The sequence below is a fragment of the Fundulus heteroclitus genome, unplaced genomic scaffold, assembly GCF_011125445.2.
Source record: "Fundulus heteroclitus isolate FHET01 unplaced genomic scaffold, MU-UCD_Fhet_4.1 scaffold_107, whole genome shotgun sequence".
Lineage (NCBI taxonomy): Eukaryota > Metazoa > Chordata > Actinopteri > Cyprinodontiformes > Fundulidae > Fundulus > Fundulus heteroclitus.
The window spans coordinates 132412-152013 of record NW_023396520.1 but is presented as its reverse complement, the minus strand read 5'-3'; the positions used below and the strand labels follow the sequence as shown (position 1 = coordinate 152013).

The 19602-nt window shown below is 41.3% G+C and overlaps 1 protein-coding gene across 2 annotated transcripts in view; it reads right to left on the bottom strand.

The window, feature by feature from the left end:
• Positions 1-19602, bottom strand: part of slc27a6 (solute carrier family 27 member 6) — a 106117-nt gene that overhangs the window by 66259 nt on the left and 20256 nt on the right. The gene's annotated exons all lie outside the window — the stretch shown is intronic.

The following is a 19602-nucleotide window of genomic DNA, read 5'->3' as shown; positions in this document are numbered from 1 at the left end:
TAAATGCCTCTGAAGGGCTAAAAGAGCGTTTGTTTGCCATGTCCTCCCTGGTTGTGTTGCGGCCATTTGAGCCGGGTCGTAAAACTTTGCATCACCTCCCAGAAGCTGGAAAGAAAAGAGACAAAAAAAATTTCACACCTCACTTAGTATCTAAATATTTTTAGACTAAAATATTAAACGTTTTATTTGTTTTTCTTCAATCCCACGGTGATGTTTAGTAATTTCTGCCAAAGGCTGCAGCATTTTGATTTAATTTATCTGCATTTGCAAGCCATACTCTGATTGGATGGAGAAAAAAACCTGTCTGTGATTGGCTGGTGGAGTGGACAGTTTTTGAAGTTGCGAGCGCAGAAAAAGCCGAGAGAGCGCACAGCTGGTGATGAGCGTGGAATGAGCAGGTGCACGCGAGCAAAGTAGCGCGCGAGCAGAGATGGAATTGAGCGCGAGGACAGTGGGTTTAGAAGAGTTTTTCAGAGTTGAGCGCGCGCTAGACTGGTTTTGAGCATTGAGAGTTGTCTCACTGCGCACTTGGATTGGTTCCTGTGCGCTCAAACAGAAGGCACGAATATCACTACATAGTTTCACAGAGTTGAGCGGCACCACTCTCTTCTTCTGTCTTCTCGCGCCTCCCCTGTGACTCTTTGGAGCCCCCCAGGGGCGGCGCGCCTCACCTATTGAAAACCACTGTGTTACGTAATTGTAAGAGGATAAATGCGATTCTATTTCTTTGTGCGGGTTTCACCCATAACAGCTCATACTCATTAAATTTTTTTAACGCCTATTGAAGAAGTTTGCGTGGCTGCCGCACATTTTCACTGCAGGTAAAAGATTTGTGTGGATTAGTGCACACTTTCACACATTATTAATTTTTGTACATGAAAAATTGGATGTTAAAAATTGCACCGCAAGTTTTTTGTGCATACGCACACTTTGTATATGAGGCCCCAGGACATGGTCATCACTTTCTTTGCATGCTATTAAGTGTTAGGTTTGGAGCTAAGAATCAATAAAAATTAATGGAAGTTAATGCAAAGTTTGCAATAACTATGTAAAATACGTGTGTCTGTGCATGCGCTAAGGAGAAGAAAATAAAAATAGACAGAGGTAAAACTTTTTGTTTTTTCACAACTGCTTTAACTTCTTTATATAAGAAGGTGCAGGTGCCTCTCTTACCTCATCATATAACCATTTTTGTCATGGTTTTAGGTTTTTGTGTTTATTTTTTTTTACTCTTTTTGGATAAATTAGTTTCCTCTCCCCTTAGTCAACAGCCATCTGTCACCTTCCTACCAGTCGATCAGCTCTACCTGCTGCCACAAATTAGTGCTCTGCCCACCTGTCATTCTCTCTAGTTATACCAGCCTCACTCAACCACTCCTTGCCAGAACGTCTCGTCTTGCTTCATGTGCTCTGTGGCTGTTCCTCTACCAGTTTCAGTGACCCCAGCCAGCTGAACTCTTCTGCTTTGTGTTCAGCCCTCACTGTTGTATGCTGCCATGTCTCCATGCTGCACAAGTCTGCCCTGTCTTCCCATGAGTTGCAGCCGCTTGCTCTGCCCTATCTGGCGGTTTCTCAGTCCACATCATCTGTTCTGGTCTGCCTTCATCACTGGTTAAAGTCTGTCACTGACTGCCACTCCTGGTCTGTCTGGTTTTGCCTGCCTCATCATCCACTACTAATCTGTCCAGTCTGGTTCTGTCTGCCTGCCTTTTCATCCATTTCAATAAACCTTTTAAAATTTAGCTCTGTTGTCTGGCTGTATATCGAGTTCTCAGAACAGGGCCTAACAATCTTATGTATGTTTAATTCAAGCAATTTTTTTATCTTTTCAGACTTTGGTAGTAAAATACAAGACATCTTTCTTCTGCAGATAGGTGTATTATTCTTATCTATACTTCTGTTAGTTTTACACAACTGGCATTTTTTTGTTTAACCTATTTATATCTGTATGTGTCTATGGATCCTTATCACCAAAGCAAATTCCTTGTACATGTAAAATACTACTTGGCAATAAAGCTTATTCTGATTGCCTAATATAGTGAGAGTACAAGTTAAATCTGTATAAAGATCACTACAGTTTAATAACTACAACTGCCAGGACACTGGCCTTCACAGTGTTTATCTAGACAGTTTGTACAGGAAGTTGGCATCTACCAGCTGTACCATGAACTTTACCAATATTTGTAAAGGTTGTGTTTAAGTATTCACTGGTATTTTTCCAAAGCATCAAAATAAAAGAGGTGAGGGAGTGATTAATCTAATCCTTTATCCATTTTCTAACATGTCAATCCCTTGTGGGTTCGCAAGTGGTGCTGGTGCCTATCTCGTGCTGTCAGTGGGCGATAGGCGTGGTATACCCTGGACAGGTCGCCAGTCTATCACAGGGCAACAAAGAGACAAACAGGACAAACAACCATTATTACAAACACTCACACCTAAGGAGAATTTAGAGATGCCAATTAACCTAACGTCTTGTTTTTTGGACTGTAAGAGTAGAGATCCCACACATGCACAGGGAGAACATGCAAACTCCATGCAAGGGTACGACTTGATCCCAGAACCTTATTGCTGCGTGGCAACAGTGCTACCCATTGCGCCGCTGTGCATCCCTGGACTACACTTTTTTTGCACTGAATAAATCAGACTGAATGTCCTATGTCCAAATTGCGCCGCTGTGCATCCCTGGACTACACTTTTTTTGCACTGAATAAATCAGACTGAATGTCCTATGTCCAAATTAGACTTCTTTGGCTTGAAAAGTGGCTTGAGTTTAATTTTTCTATACTTCCATATAAATGAGTTATATCAAAGCTGAACGTAAATTTTAAGAGTTTAATCACTACTTTACTCATTAGAAGCTACAGGATATCAAAACACAGCCACACATATGTGCAGCTCAAAGTATATCACAAGCCTTCACACACTGCTTTTGAATAATATTCATGGTATGGGATGTATAATATAAAGGGGAAATGTTTACAACATTTCAATAAAAAATATTGCTACTTTAACTCTTACATGCAGTAAAAATGTACAACAAGCCAAAGAAGAGATCCAGAAAAAAAAAGACCACTCGGGGTCAATTAATTTTAACCAAATGATATGTTGGATTGATGAGCAAGATTAGTTAGTATTTTTTTTTACCTCAGTAACTGACTGTGTTTATAATTCTGTGTGTATGAAGGTAATGTAGTCGCATTTATAATATATCCAGAATCATCAGTTCATTAATTTTAATTTAATCATCATGTGTCTCTTAGTAATTAATGATAGGAAATGTGCAGGTAAGTAATTAATATGTTGAACAACAGAGTCACTCTGCAAGGATCATTAATACGATAGACATACTGGCCAACGCTTTGTTTTTAATTTATGCTCTTCGTCATATGTCCAAAAAGAATGAGATTAGCCCAGCAAAAATTTCCATCTGTGAAGGCTGATAAAAAGATGTACTGTAATGCAGTGGTTCCCAAACCTGGTCCTCAAGTATCCCTGTTCTGCATAGTTTAGATGTGTCTCTCTTGCAGCACACCTGATTCAATTGATTGCATGACCAAAGGCTGCAGAAGCCTCTTAATCACTCATTTATATAAGTCAAGTGTTTGGCAGCAAGGTGACATCTAAAATAGGCAGGATAGGGGCACTTGAGGACTGTATACATTACTGAAGTTGGGAACCACTGCAGTAACTATTACTGCAAAAAAGCAAATAATATTGGAATATTTAATTTGCTTAAAACCGAATATGGTGTGATTGGAGACAGATGCTGGGCAGTAGAGCTGTCAGCAGGGATTGTTTTAAAGCTGTCCTACATGAAATAACCCAATGACTGCTTTTTCCTCCTGCTTATGTTAATCCTTGGGTAATAAAATTGACAATACACAGTTTCAAGATCACATGAAACATTTAAACCTGCAAGTAAGAAACTATTATTCTTTTGTTTTTGATCGACTCCTTAGCATTGTTTCTGAATCTCACTAGAGGTTCTAGTCTGCCTGCAGCTAATATCGTTCCATGTAGGCACAAGAGGTGAGTCTGCTGAGAAAACCTATATATGTTTATAGTAGAATGTTTATCTGAGCTGAAATTTAGAGTGGTAATGAGGTACAGACTATGACCATCCATCTGCTAAAACAGCAGCTGGTTACTATGGATGGACTTAGGATGCAAGAGGGTAAAGAGACGATGGGTGTGTCTCAATTCAGGGCCTGCATCCTTTGAAGGACTTGGTTGATGTGGGCCGGGTGCTTCGTCAGCAGTGTTGGGTAAGTTACTTTAAAAATGTAATCCGTTACAGTTACAAGTTACTTTGTTTAAAATGTAATTGTAGTGTAACTTTTTCGATTACTTTTTTTAAACTTTTTGTTCACTCTCTTTTTTTCTTCACAGTAGGTACACCTGGTCTGGCGTTCTGTTAGCTGTGACATCATCAAGAGAAGACAGATTGCCTGCTATTACCATCTAATGTGGAACAGATTACTGGATCAATGTGTGCTTCTGTGATTTTTTTTGTCTGTATTGTTGTGTCTCTGCTCTGTCTTCTCTAACCCCCAGTCGGTCGAGGCAGATGACCGTGCATACTGAGCACGGGTCTGCTGGAGGTTTTCCTTCCCGTTAATGAGAAGTTTTTCTTTCCGCTGTCGCTTCATGCTTGCTTAGTATGAGGGATTGCTGCAAAGCCATGGACAATGCAGACGACTCTCCCTGTGGCTCTACGCTTCTCCAAGAGTGAATGCTGCTTGTCAGGACTTTGATGCAATCAACTGGGTTCCCCTATATAGAATTTTTCTGACCAATCTGTATAATCTGACACAATCTGTATAATATGATTGAATTTGACTTTTTTTTTATGGCATGTTTCATGAAATGGCGCCATATAAATAAAATTGAATATATATATATATATATATATATATATATATATATATATATATATATATATATATATATATATATATATATATATTTGTCTGATCTAAAACGCTGTAGCAAGAGTTCTGATGAAAGTCAACAAGAGGGATCATATTTCTCCTATTTTAGCTTCCCTTCATTGGCTACCTGTTGTTGTGCCATATTATGCCATGATGATAGTAACACAGATTGAATCCTGAACAGTGGATGATTCAACAAAAAAGGTCCACTCCTGCTGCAAAGGATAAGGGGGGGGGGGGGGAGAAGCCTTTGTCTCCCCTGCTCTTGCTCGTCCCTTCTTCACTCCAGGTGGTCCTGCTGAGAACCCGCCTTACAGATAAAAACCTTCCTCCCACAGACAAAGCTCTCTCTTCGCCTCTCTCCTTCTCTCTGCTCTCGACTTCTCCACACGCTCCTCTAGGAGATGACCAGCTTCCAAGGAGGGGGGGGGGGTCTCCTTTCTTTGCAGCCATGTGACGGAAGGCCCTGCAGGAGCCATACATTGGCCTGAAAGAATGCCTGGACCATGAGGCCTCACCGACACACCAGCCAGCAGCTGAGGGAGATTCCCGGAGCAGCCACGCTTGATCCAGGGTCTGCTAGACTCGACTGCCAGTACTCTCATTGCCTGGGGAACATGTCCAGGCAAACACAAAGCTAAATTGCTGTCTTAACCCCACAATCAGAGGCAGGGGCAAAGATCCTGTATGCGAAACAGCTCTGTGTATTTTTTCCCTCAGCCTGTACAAGAAACGAACCCCGATGTATGCCGAGATGAAAAACCCCTGCTCAAATGGATATCGGTCCCGACCACACATGCGTGTTTTCTGCTAGGCCGCAGAAACCCCAAGCCATCCCTCCACACGCTGTGGGTTAGCTCATGATGCTACAGAGCTCAGCCAAGAAGAAACCAACAACTTCCCTTCTTCAACGCTCCTTCCTGGAATGGCCAGAAGTGGACAGAACTGACACGAGACGACCAACAGATTGGGCAGTGAACTGAGGGTGAAGTAAAAGGTTTATTGGGAAATGTTTGTAAACCATGGTGTTTAGAACAAATGGGCTAACCGGTAGCTCGCACTAGCCAAACATGCTATTAGCCTTGCTAACATCCGGTTTCGGACCTTCCAAAAGGAGTCAGTTTTAAAGCGTAAAGCGTAACTCTTCTGCTCCGCCATCCTCCGATGATGTTATCTGCGTTATTCCCGCATCAATATGATATAATAATGCCGGTTTTCAAGGCAAGTTTGGCAACTTTATGTTGTAACCTTTTAGCCACCGAGTTGCTGCAGCGACCCCATACGCCCGGAGGGAGAATCGCATTAACAAACTCGGTCGTAAGGGTTTAAGTGATTTTACAGAACAAACCGGTCCTCAGAATATTATTTCAACAAATAATGTTTTGTTTAACTTGGGCTTTGCATTGTGAATGGATTGAAATACATGGCAAATGTTATAACTCCATTCCATGTTTTTGTTAATCAGATCTGCAGTGAACCAGGATTCACTGAAGTATTCTGATTATGACCAACCACTTTTGTCTTCAATTTTGCTTAGTAATTTAGTTAAGTTTCACTAGCCTAGTAGAGAGGATTTATTGATCGAAATATAGTGTTAATTCAGATAAACGGCATTACATAGTGATGTTCTCTGGATGTTCATTTTATTTCTGTTATTAAATTCTTGAACTTGAAAAGTTGTCACTCCTTTATTCTATGTGTGTGCAGGTTTTGCTGTTAAAAGATCGCTAGTGCTCGAATTCATCCCTTTCAACCATTGTCCTGATATCAGCTTAAGAGCTGATCATCACCAGACAATACTTAACAGACAGAGAGTTATTTATGAAACATTAAATAACTTTAAACAGTGTATAATTGCACAACACTGTTAAATCAAGAATATAATTTAAAATTCTCCTAACGTATAAAACACTTTATAATCAAGCTCCATCATACATCAAAGACATGATTACCCCATATGTTCCTAACAGAGCACTTCGCTATCAGACTGCAGGTCTACTGGTGGTTCCTAGAGTCTCTAAAAGTAGAATGGGAGGCAGATCCTTTAGTTATCAGGCTCCTCTCATGTGGAACCAACTCCCAGTTTGGGCCCATGAGGCATATATTCTGTTTACTTTTAAGACTAGGCTTAAAACTTTCCTTTTTGACAAAGATTAGTTAGAGTAGCTTAGGTTATCTCTGCATTTATGCTGCTACAGGTTTAGTTTGCTGGAGGACATCAGGGTCTATTTTCCTCACACTGCTGAGTTATCCTACTATTCTCCGATTTGCATTGTTTGTTACTTCAACTCAGTCTGCTGGGTGTCCTTAGATAGGAAACTTTTTGATCAATCTGTGTGATTTGATTAAATTTGACTTTGTAAAGTGCCTTAAGATAACATGTGTTGTATATTAGTGGTATATAAATAAAATAAAATGTTATTAAATTAAACTTTCTGCCTTATCTGTCACCATAACAGCATTTTGAAAAAACATGTTTTAAAGTCATAAAATTCTTTCTGGGCCCATATAGGTCTTAAAGTGGGTCTTTTGATGATAAAGGAACACAGTGACAGTGATTTAAAACAATGTTAATATTATTCATAACAATCTACAGTGTCTTTTTGTGCTCCTAAGCCTCTAATTAAATTGCTTGCTGAAGTGAAACTGCGGATCCTGTAAAGGGTCACATAGCTGGGCAGTTACTTTGTAGTCAGTGGGAACTGTCTGCTGTCCCCCATTAGACAGCAGTCCCAGAAGAATTCCTCCTCATGAGAAACTGATACACCAAGTGAAGAGCACACATTAACTATTATTTTAGAATTATTAGTTTAAATTTCCTTCCGGTGGGACGTGCCCGGAATACCTCACCAGGGAGGCGTCCAGGAGGCATCCTGAAATATTAATTTCAAGAAACTATAAATAAATTGTCAGGATTCTGCAGGCTGTGCCTTACAGTTTCCTGTCAGCATTGCCTGCTCTCTTTTCTTTCCCTCTCACAGGTGATCATAGTTGACAGGTGGGCGTGGTGCGCACCTGTCAACTACGGGTTGAACCAGATCACCGTTAAGAGCAAGTACCCGCTTCCTCTGTTGTCCTCGGCACTTGAACCGCTCTAAGATGCAGTAGTCTTTACTAAATTGGTTCTCCGTAATGCGTACCATCTAGTTCAAATCTGTCGGGGGGATGAGTGGAAGACGCCATTCAAGACCCTCTGGGGCATTTTGAGTACTTGGTGATGCCTTTCGGGCTGTGTAATGCTCTGTCAGTTTTCCAAGCCTTAGTGAACGACGTCCTACGGGACTTTCTCAATGTTTTTGTTTACCTTGATGACATCCTTATTTACTCCCGAGACCTCGCCCAGCACCAACATCTCGTCCGTTAAGTCCTCCAACGCCTCCTAGAGAACCGCTTGTTTGTTAAAGCCGAGAAATGTGAATTTCACCAAGCCTCAGTTACTTTCCTCGGTCTTATTTTAGAGGGCGGGCAGGTCAGGTCAGACCCCGATAAGATTGAGGATGTGCTAGATTGGCCAGTACCAGAGTGTTATGCCAGAAAGCTGTTTGAGTATGATTATTATTATTAATTATAACTTGGTATTATAATTTTAATAATAGGTCATTCAAACTCAAGTAGTAGCTATAACAAAATATGGTTCAAATGGTGGTGATTCCAAGGCTATAAGCTTGTAATGACTAAATACCACTAATGTCATTTATTAATTAGCTGTTATGAACTCATTATGCCGAAAGAAGATTATCTGATCGGTTTCTGACCAGTGAGATTTATCCAGCAAGCTATGAGAATCCCAATATAACTGCAATTAGGGTTTAAATCGTTACTCCTTTATCACCATCCAATGATTGTGTCTCTGTATTAATGTCAGGTGTTAACTCCAAAAGAGATAATTCTGTATCTTGAGGAATCATGCAACTCTGGATTGAAATTAACACAAACAATTACTATTCCACAGGTTGTCATTTATTGAACCAAAGAAATTCCCTTTTACAGTAATTATTCTAATTCAACAACCTTGGGAACTCTACTCACTACTAAAACAAACATGCGAGAATATATGAAAATAAACAAGTCAAAAATGGATTAAAATGAGAGATAGCAAATCTTAGTTCAACTCACAGTTGTTTAAAAACATCACATTTAAGACGTCAGCATTCGACGTAGCAGCATTGAAAGACAAAATTAGCTCTGAGAAGCTGGATGGCCGCTTCAATGTTCTTCAACAAGCTAGCTAACAGCTTAGCTACGCTGCACCTTCCCAAGATTGCGACTATGACGACACGCAACCTACGACCTTGCGTGATACGTAAGGGGGAGGTCTTAATGATGTAATCAGCGCTTACACTAATATGGGATGTGCCTTGATTAGGTAGGCGGTCTGAAGGAAAGTTCCAACAAAGAAATTTAATTCTAAATTAGAGATAAGAGGATAGAAAAAGAAGAGAAAGGGAAAAGATGGAAAAATTGACCGGAGTCACTTATGAACCACAAATCAATACAGCCTAAATCACTTACAAAATGCAAGCACATACATCAGAAATATTCAGCAGTTAAAACAAAGCTCCGTCTTGGAGTAATTAAGGATTAAACTAAATCCTAACTAGGTTTCGGCCCAGGCACGAAAATAATATCCCCTTATGGGTGAAAAGAGAAATAAAAAAGGGGAAATCTTTCTTTACTCTTACGTTGCCTCGGCGGGTGTCCTGGGGTGCTTCGAGTCCACGAATCTGGTTCAGCGTCGGCAGGCCGGTGCGCCCAGACAGCGGGGAACGGGAGAAAATCCCTTCGTCTTTCTCTGGGCTTTTCAGATGCTTTGTTTGGCCAAAACGAAAGCGTGGTCTCTTTTACGATCACTGGGAGATAACGGCTCTCAGTCTTCAATCGAAGTGGGCTCAGAAAGTACTTTTAAAGTCGACCTCCTGCATCAGCAGTGCAGGGATGAAGTTGCTTCGATAAATCTCGGACCAGCGAGAAAATGGAGGACGTGGTGCGTGGGGGTTGAATCCCACAGGATGAAACAGCTGTGGTGTCTTCTCGGGATGGCAGTGCACCAAAAGATAGGTTAAACGCAGTGTGCAGCTGGGTTATATACCTTCCCAGTTATCTGGTTGTCAGGGTCACTGGCCATTTTGACCGTGTTGCATGATGGGAGTTGGTGGCCATTTTGACCACATTGCATCATGGGAACTGCAGTCTGTCACGTCCTGTACTGGCATAAGCTGTCACGTCCTGAACTGGCGTAACAAGAGTCTAGGAAGCAGCTTCAACGCTTCCTCGGTTTCGCTAACTTTTATAGCCGTTTTATCAGGGGGTATAGTCAGATCGCTGCTCCCCTACACACACTCACTTCTCCTAAGTCCCACTTCACCTGGAACCCCGAAGCCAGTGCCACTTTTCCGGAGTTAAAGTCTCGGTTCTCTCAGGCTCCCATCCTTGTTCACCCAGACTCTAGTAAACAGTTAATTCTAGAGATAGACGGTTCTGACACAGGGGTAGGGGCGGCTCTATCTCAGCGCCCTGACTCCGACCAGAAACTCCACCCCTGTGCGTTTTTTTCTTGACGGTTGTCTCCAGCCAAACGTAACTATGATGTAGGTGATGAATGAACTCCTAGCCATCAAGCTAGCTCTCGAGGAGCTCTCGTGGAGTGGCGACATTGGCTGGAGGGGTCCGAGCAGCCTATAATGATCTGGACTGACCACAAGAACTTGGCATACCTACAGTCCGCCAGATGCCTCAATCCCGACAGGCTCGTTGGTCCCTTTTCTTCTCCCGGTTCAACCTGTCCATCACCTACCATCCCGTTTCTAGGAACCAGAAACCAGACGCTCTGTCCCGCCTGTATGCTCCACAAGACTCGGATAAGGAACCCGCTCCTATCTTACCACTTACCTGCACCTTTGGTGCTCTACACTGGGAGCTGGAAGACCTTATTGCTCAAGCTCTGCAAGAAGAACCTGACCCTGGAACCGGACCCCCTGGTCTAACCTATGTTCCACGCTCTGTTCGTCCCGATGTTCTCCGTTGGTGCCATGCCTCCAAGTTCTCCGCCCATCCGGGCATTTCAAGAACCCAGTCCCCTGTGCTGTACAGTTTCCTGTCAGCACTGCCTGCTCTTCTCTCTTTCCCTCTAACAGGTGATCGTAGTTGACAGGTGGGCGTGGTGCGCACCTGCAGCTCGTTCGGCAGTTCTGGCCTGGAGCTTAAAAGTGGGTTGCAGTCAGCTGAAGGACACCAAAGTGTTAAGCCGTTGTGGTACACTTTTGTGGCCACTGTCTCTTGACAGTTTCTTGTTCCAGCGCTACTCATGTTTCCTATTTCCAGCACTAACTCGTGTCTCCTGTTTTCTCACAGATCGCCTTGTGCTCTCGATTACTCTCCAGACACTCTTTCGAGTGCTGAAGCTTCAAGTCAAGTTCCTGGATCCACATCACTCAGAGTTCACAAGAGTTCACTTCCCTGGATTCGCTCTGGTTCCTTCGGCTGTTCTCTGCTCCCTGCTTCCCGCTGCAATGCCGCTCGGGCTCGCCGCCTCCGTTCCACCTGCCAGCTCACCTGTCACTCGGTCACCTAGTTCCACCTAGAGAAGAGTTCCACTGAACCCGTTCTTACGCTCCACTCCCCCCGGCGATAAGCGCACCTACCTTACGGTTATATTCCCACATCTGCCTTGCTTAACCTGTTTTTTTTTTCTCCCACAGTGTTTCGATCCTGGTGTCTCGATCACTGTCGGCCGTTCACTCTGTGAGCCATATTCTCAGTGTAACTCCAAACCTGAAATAAACATCTTTAAACTGCTCTTGCCTCCCGATTGTGTTCTTGTGTTCTGCATGTGGGCCAAACACCTAAAAACCATGACATAAATATTTGAAGTATATTTGTGCTCCAGAAAAACGTGAAAGAGGCATAGAATTTCAAAAGCATCAGAAAATATAAGCCGACATAACATTTTTAAGTTTGATCGGTCACAACCGATCAGATCACACTTTTCCAGCATAAATAAGTTCATAACAGCTAATTAATAAATGCATTGTTAGTGTTAGTCATTACAGGCTTGTAGCCCTTGGATCACAACCATTTGAATTACATTTGTTATAGCTACCATTTGAGTTTGAATTATCTATTATTAAAATTATAATAGTGAATTATAATTAATAATATTACTCATTATCAAACTGGTTTCTGACATAACAGTTTTATCTACTTTAATTTCAGCTGTCATGACAGCTTTCTGTTCTATCTCTCCTCGAGGTCGGTCGGTTTTTCTTCAGCTCTCCAGAGCTCCTTATCTGCTATTAACCTTCCCCTTCTCTCCTGCTATTTGCATCGTTTTGTGTCTTTTGTGCCATTTCTTCATAGCAACCGAAAGCTCTAAGGAAATTATGGATCTCGTCAGCTGGTCTCTCAACGCCATTCATCAATTTTTTTAAACTGGAAAGCAAAGGACCGGGGAGCGTGCCTGTCCCGGCAGAACTTTTTTTGCGGGATACATCTTGGACCCGTGGGAGAAATGGTCCACGGTGGGCCTTTCAATTCTTTCTGTTGAGGACATAGAAGATGTCTACTTATTCGGATTTACGATACTTGGATTCCTCTTTTTTGGTCTCGGAGGATATTTAATGTATCAACACCTTCAGAAGCTGCTGGCGGTCAACATGGCCTTGATGAGACTGCCCGCGGCAGTCGACGTGATCACTAAGGCGTTGAATGAACAAAACGGACGGCTTGATAAGCTGACCGCGGTTGTGGTACAGAGGTGAGATTGGATAAAACCTGGAAGTGTGAACGTTTACTAGCCCATCGAATGGAATATTGGAATTGGATCCAGGAGACAGCGACGAAAAGACTCTAAAGCTGAAGGAAAAGTTGGTTTCAGCTTGTTCTCATAACAAATTCTGTTTTTCAAATCAGACTTTCCACTATCAAATTCTCCCTGAGCTGTTTTGGCAACATCGCACAAATCCCCTGCTCCCCCCTCACCTTCCCTGCTGACATCTGTGGAGGTTTCTCTGAACTGTTGGCTGCCGGATAAGACCAAGGACAAATGGCCTCTGAAGAGCCCCACGGAAATATAAACTTTCACTCAGACACACATACTGATGCTCACAAATACAGAGGAACTGCACCCGACCAGCATTCAAATGTTTACCTTTCTGCATATATGTGTCTCGTAATTATTTGTGCTTCTTGTGCAAATGAGGTTTTGTGTCGGATGCTTCACATTATACGTGGAAACATAAATTGTGAAGCACCTGTCTTTTTTATCTCCCTCCACTCCCCCAATGTAAATCTTTCTTTAACAGATTCTCAAGGGCAGCGCCTGTGGACTCCGTGTAAAGCGGGGTCTGAGGCAGTTTGGAGGAACGCACCTAACGGCTGCGCTGAAATAGCAGCGGCTGACTGGCTGCGTTCTTTGGCAACGCAAGGCCTCAGTCAATCGTTCCCCAAAAATGTTTGTCAAGTGGATGTGATGGACGGTTGTACTGAAACTGAATTTTCGATTGCAATGCAAATTGCAGTTGACAAATAAAATTGATTGATTGATTATTAATTGGTTGCGCTACCAATAATTTCTTATGGGATGTTTTCTTCTTAGATTAAAAATAAGATTTACATTAAGAATAATTTTATGGTTACGGCTTAAGAAATGTCTGGTGGAAAAAATAAATAAAAACTGTTATTTCGAAGCAGGTAGCTATGACGCCACTTTTTAGTAATTTCACATTGGTTTTAAACCAAACTGCCAGCAATTTGAGAAAACAATGAGCAGATCCATAATAAAAATCGGTTTATTTGTATTTGATGTTTTATGTTTTAATGATGAATGCTGGAGATAGGCACCAGCACCCCGCGACCCCATGAGGGATAAAGCGGATCAGAAAATGGATGGATGGATGGATGGATGTTTTCATGATGTAAACCATTTTGAACTGCCTTGCTGCTGAAATGAGCTACACAAATAAACTTGACGTAACTTTTAACAAAATTGGTTGACGGCCTAGATATTTTATGAACAGACCTAGTCTCATGAAAAAAGACATTTACATGTCTGTAAAAAGGTGCATTAAGCCCCAAACTTTCACTAGATCATAATGTGCTTATATATGCACCTGGCTTTATTCCACTATGACATGCACAGTTATCAAATTCCCTTAAAAAATACGGGAGAGGAAGTACTTCCGTCTATGCTAAACAACAAAAAATAGTAAGCAAAGCGGTATCATACAAGTTTGTTTTTCTTCAGAGCACCCAGGCTGGACTTGCACAATGTTCTACTTATGGTTGAAACATTACTGAATAGGCAGCAATCTTGAGCTCTTTTATTTTTTTGAACAGAAAGTTTGTATCGGGAGTCCAGACAGTTTTGCATTCCAGTGTATTCCCGCTACTCACCAAAGCAGAAATACGTCATGTTTATGTCGGGCACACATGCGCACTCGGGTCAGTTTGCCACTTTCGGAGTAACTTGAGCCTGACAAGTATTTATATGCACATTGATCGTATTATCAGTCATCTTAAACCACCCCTCTCATTCGAATTACAATTTAATTCCGATTGAGCTTAATCCGATCATCATATTCCAATTGGTTTATTTAATGACGCTTTTTTATTCTGTTCGGCCCTTTGTCCTTGTGGTTTGTCCGATCGTGAAAAGCCGGAATGACTGTTCTGTCCAGAGCCATCGATCTGCCTCATTCATTAGTCGAACAGGGGTACAATAGGGGACCTGGCATATTTCAGAGCAGCTGTGGAGCCAAGAAGCAGGAGCACCAATTAATGTGTGGTGGACAGTAACAGGTGGAAATAGAGCAGTATAACCCAAGCTGAATTTAGCAGTAAAACCTGAATGTTGACCCAGAATGGGCTGCTTTTTAAATAACAGCTAATCACTTATATTTAACCAGCAAGGCATGAAGTGGTGGTTTACTCAAATGAGCATAAGCAGGGTCCTGATGAGGAACAGCGCGCAGTAGGACTTTCACCTGAGCTACAGTTGGCTGATCCATCACCTAAACAGAGGAGGAAATGACCACATACATTTCTATTACAATTATACAATGTAGATAACATAAACTTTACCATCCCTTATAGAGGGAAATTTGTTTCAGCTGTCTGGCGGATTAAATGCACGGCTCTGGTAACTTGAGATGTTATGAAATCCAAGATGTTGAAATTTTAAAAAAGCATCTCATATCAGGATTCTGTTGGAAGTTTCATTGCTGAAACGCAAGATTCATAAGAAATGCATAGGACGCTAGTGTGGAAAGGAGGCACGGCGTCAGAGGTCTGCCCTCTGTCTGCTTTGCAGAGGCTTCCCAAGTCCAGGTTCTTCAATTCCACCAGATACCACTCGAAGAGAGGCAGAGGGAGTCTACGGATGTGAGAGGCCATCGGTGTGGGGGAGTCGTGGCTCATTCCAGGGCAAACTGGAACTTTCCTCAAACCATATCCAAGAAGATGGTGGAAGACAAAGGTGTAGGAAGGAAGTCCATATATGGCCTGCAGTGTGACAAGACACCAGCTACTTTCTCCTCGCCTTAGACACTCTGGTTCTTTTCTTCGCTGTGAAATTTGTGTCTCTTGGATTATTTCTTTTGGTAAGTGTCCTTCCATCCTTTAAGAAAGTTTTTGGTTCTTGACTGTGAAACAAGATAAAGGCACGTGCTGAGGTTTTAAGGTGAATTAGTTTTAACTTCTTCCCGGAGTCACACCGTAGGTCCCTGTAGGGAACAAAGAGGGTGTCTTTTGTAAAGAAATACAGAACACAAAGGGAGACGATCCAGAAACTCCAGGAAAAACTGCTCTTCCTAAAAACAAAAAAGACTCAGAAGCCCGTCTTACTAAAGTTATAGTGATTCTGGCTCTGTTCTCAATAGATTCCCCCAACCACCACACTCATCAAAAAACTGTTCTCATTTCCAAAAGTCTTATGTCTAGAGCAACCATGTAAGTTTTATATTTAATTTTGTTTTTAATCATTTTATTTGTTTTATGTTTTTTTTAGGGCTGGGCAACGATTAAAATTTTTAATCGCGATTAATCGCATAATTTGCCCGATTAATCACGATTAATCGCATTGTATGCACAAACTCCAAGAATGAATTCAAAAGTAGTGTAAAGAGCACTTTTATTTTAATGTTCTGCTGCCATATGAACAAAAGTGTTGTAACATTTGTAGTACTTATTTTATACTGGATATTTTCAACCCATCTATTGAATTTAGTGCACTAGTTGATCTTTTCTTCATAAGAGAACAGCAAGCACTGCAGCCAAAATATGGCCTTTTTTGACCTGCTGTATATTAGCCAGTCCCTAAGCTTGATGTATCATGAAACTGTTGACCTTTTGGGTTTTGTGGTTTTTATTATTACAATTAAATAATAATAATAATAATAATAATAATAATAATAATAATAATAATAATAATAATAATAATAATAATAACAATAATGTTATGTTCAGTGTTTTTTCGCTAATCCACCTCTTATATATTTCAATCCTTATGTAATTTTGTCTGTGTTGTGTGCACCTGCCTGTTGCTTTAATCCTAAAAAAAGGATTAGCTAATGTTATCTTATCTTAAATAACACTTTTTAATATATGTATTGGGTTCTTTCAAGGTCTTAATTACATGTTATGTGTGGGCTCCAGTAACATATGATAGATAATATCTACTTTGAAAGTTAACATGAACTGCTGCTGAAGATGAACACTGATCTACCTGGATGTTCCATGGAGGACTGAAACGCCTCAGTCAGAGACGTCTGTGGGTCTGTCGGGGCAATGACAGAAGTTTCGTCCCCTCTCTCCGTTTCTGTGGCTCGACGTTTTCATGTTTTTTCACGTGCTTAGATAAATTTGTTGTGTTTCCACTGAAATGAACCGGCTTTTTACAAAACATACAGCTTGATTTCATTTACGGTATTAAAATAAAGCCAAACGGTGCTACTTCACCTGTTCATGTTTTTTCGCTGCTGCGGTCTCTCTCAGCTGTTTGTGTGTTAAGTTTGTGTGAGAGCTGAGTGGGCGGGCCAGGCTGAGCCTGCGTGCTGATTGGCTGGCGCCGCTGAGTCATGTACGAGAGGGGAGGGGGAGCGGGAGAGTGCTGCCGTGACACAGCGCGCTGCAGTCAGCGCGAGTGCTGACTGACACTGACTAAAAGCATGTGAGCAACATGCGTTAATGCGCGATAAAATAAATATCGCCGTTAATAGTCTAATGAATAAACGCGAAATTATTGCGTTAACTTACCCAGCCCTAGTTTTTCTCTTTTCTTTTTTTTTTTTTAAATCCCAACCACTCTAGCAAACTTGATTGGGAGAATTATTCTCAGCTAGCATATTTAAAATCTTCAGAGTAGGATAAGTGGGTGTCAATTCTGCTGGGGCCTTTCAGATTTATCTGATTAACTATTGCACACACTGGTTAGATTTGCTGGTTAAATTTGCTAGCTTGTTATTGAATCTGGCACCATGATAGCTACCCGTGGAGCTAGCTATTGCAAATTCTCCTGGATGTTTTGCAAACAAGGTGCTCTATCCCTGTCTAGACCCGCTCATGATACCTGTGAACTCGAACAGATCCCTTCTTGAACTGCGGATAATATACCATCTAAGACTATGGCTGGAGGGGGGCGGCTGGAGAGTCATGGGCCCATACTGACATGCACACATACACAAATATTGTGATAAATAAAAAAAATAAATCTGTGACTCACCGCATTCACTGTGGCTTTACACCCTGGGACACCTAAGCTTAATGCGCACGTACACGCTGCTCACTTGGGGTACTGGACTTGGATGCCCCCGCCCCACCCGAAAACTCTCCCACCAGAAATATGTCTGCTTATGATGTTGTCTGTTGGCTTATTGTGTGTGGAGGTTTTCATTCTTGCATTGATTGAATTGTCAGAGAGACAGCGTGACTAATGCACTCTTTTTTCCTCATATAATACTGTAATCTTTTCTCCACCCTGGGAGAAGTCGATGCTTGGCTAGGCTGCAACCGCAGTCTCCCGTCTACCCATGTACGTCAATTCTTGATGGGCTGTATTCAAACAAAATTTCCCCCTTGGGGAACAAATAAAGAAATTCAGTTCAATTAATTTCAAACTTTATTCACCGATGGAATATTAATATTTATGTTTTTTGGTCCGCTCTTCCCGACCAAATAGAGCTTAAAAGTCCTTTAAATTAGTGCTGCATGTCTGATAGTATTAGCCGCTACAATCTTCCGTATAACTTACGGCTACGGCCCTAGTAAACACAACTACAGTTTTATGGTTTTAACATAATGTTTGTTTATTTAGCTCCACTATTGGTTGATAATGCTATGAGCGTAAGTGCATCAATAACAGGGAAGATTAATGTCGATTTAATGGTGTTTGTGAAACTTTAGGGTTACCCCTCAAGCTAATGTTGTCTGCTACAGTGTCTAGCTTTCCAAGTTATCAATTCGAGTCCAAGTATTTCCTGGAGAAATAATTGCATTAATAAAATCAAGTGTCCTAAAGGTTATTGATTTTACAGAGCAAATCATTCTTTAAAATGTTATTTTCTCAAATGCTGTTTTGTTTAACTCAGGAATTACATTGTGAATGGGTTGAAACATACCAAATGTTCTAAATTATTAATTTGATCTCATTTCACATTCTGTAAGATGAATTTTAGTTCTCTAACATGGATCTGCAGCGAACCAGGATTCACTGAATCATTCTGATGATGATTTTCAACTATTGTATTTGTCCTTTTGTTTCTTTTGTGTGTACATAGTACCTTAGCTTCTTTTTTATCTTTTTTTTTTTTTTTTTTTTCCCCAGTGTCCTGTCTAGCAATGTGGCAATAAAAATTTATATATTAATGCCAAATAGAGCTCGACAGATTTTACTTTCACAAGTGGAGCAAACAGCTTTCGCCATAATGCTCCGCTTGATTTGTGCGTGTAAATAGCTTTATTGTGATTCCTGCAGGGAGAATTTCAAATTATATGGACACTACAATGGGAAAGTAGGAGAGTAAAAGAAAAACAAGAAGAGAAAAAAAAGAGAAAGAAGAGGTGAAAGAAGAGATAAAAGGAAGAGAATGATAAAACGTCCTCTGTCTGCTCCATCACCTGGAAAGAGACACAAAAAGAACAGCACAACCAACAGACATAAAGCAACAGATACAATCGTGTAACACCTTGATACCATTGCTAAATCATATGTATTATTATTTAAGCTGACATGTGTAATGTGATACCTAAAAAAAAAGTAAAAGAAAGTAAATAAATTATAGCCTTTCTGTATATAAGTGAACATTTAATACCTGGGACCCAGCACCTGTGGGAGATTGTGAGAGTGCACTAGTTTAGGTGAAAATTATCCAGAAGGAAATAGCTTGATAGTGATTGTGGAGAACCGAAGACCCACCTTCCCCGAGCACAGAGGCAGGGGTCAGGGGACCCATAACCCCGGACTCCCAAAGGGGCCCCCAAAGCAGTGCGCCCGAGAGGGGCCTTCACAGGAAATCTGCAACCCCCCCCCCCCCCCCCAAGGGGGGGTTGCAGATTTATGTTTCTTAGTAGTTTATTTAAGTTTCACTAGCCTAGTAGAGAGGATCTGTTTATTGAAATATACTGTTAATTCCTATAAACAGCACTCTATAGTGGTGTTCCTTGGATGTTCATTTTATTT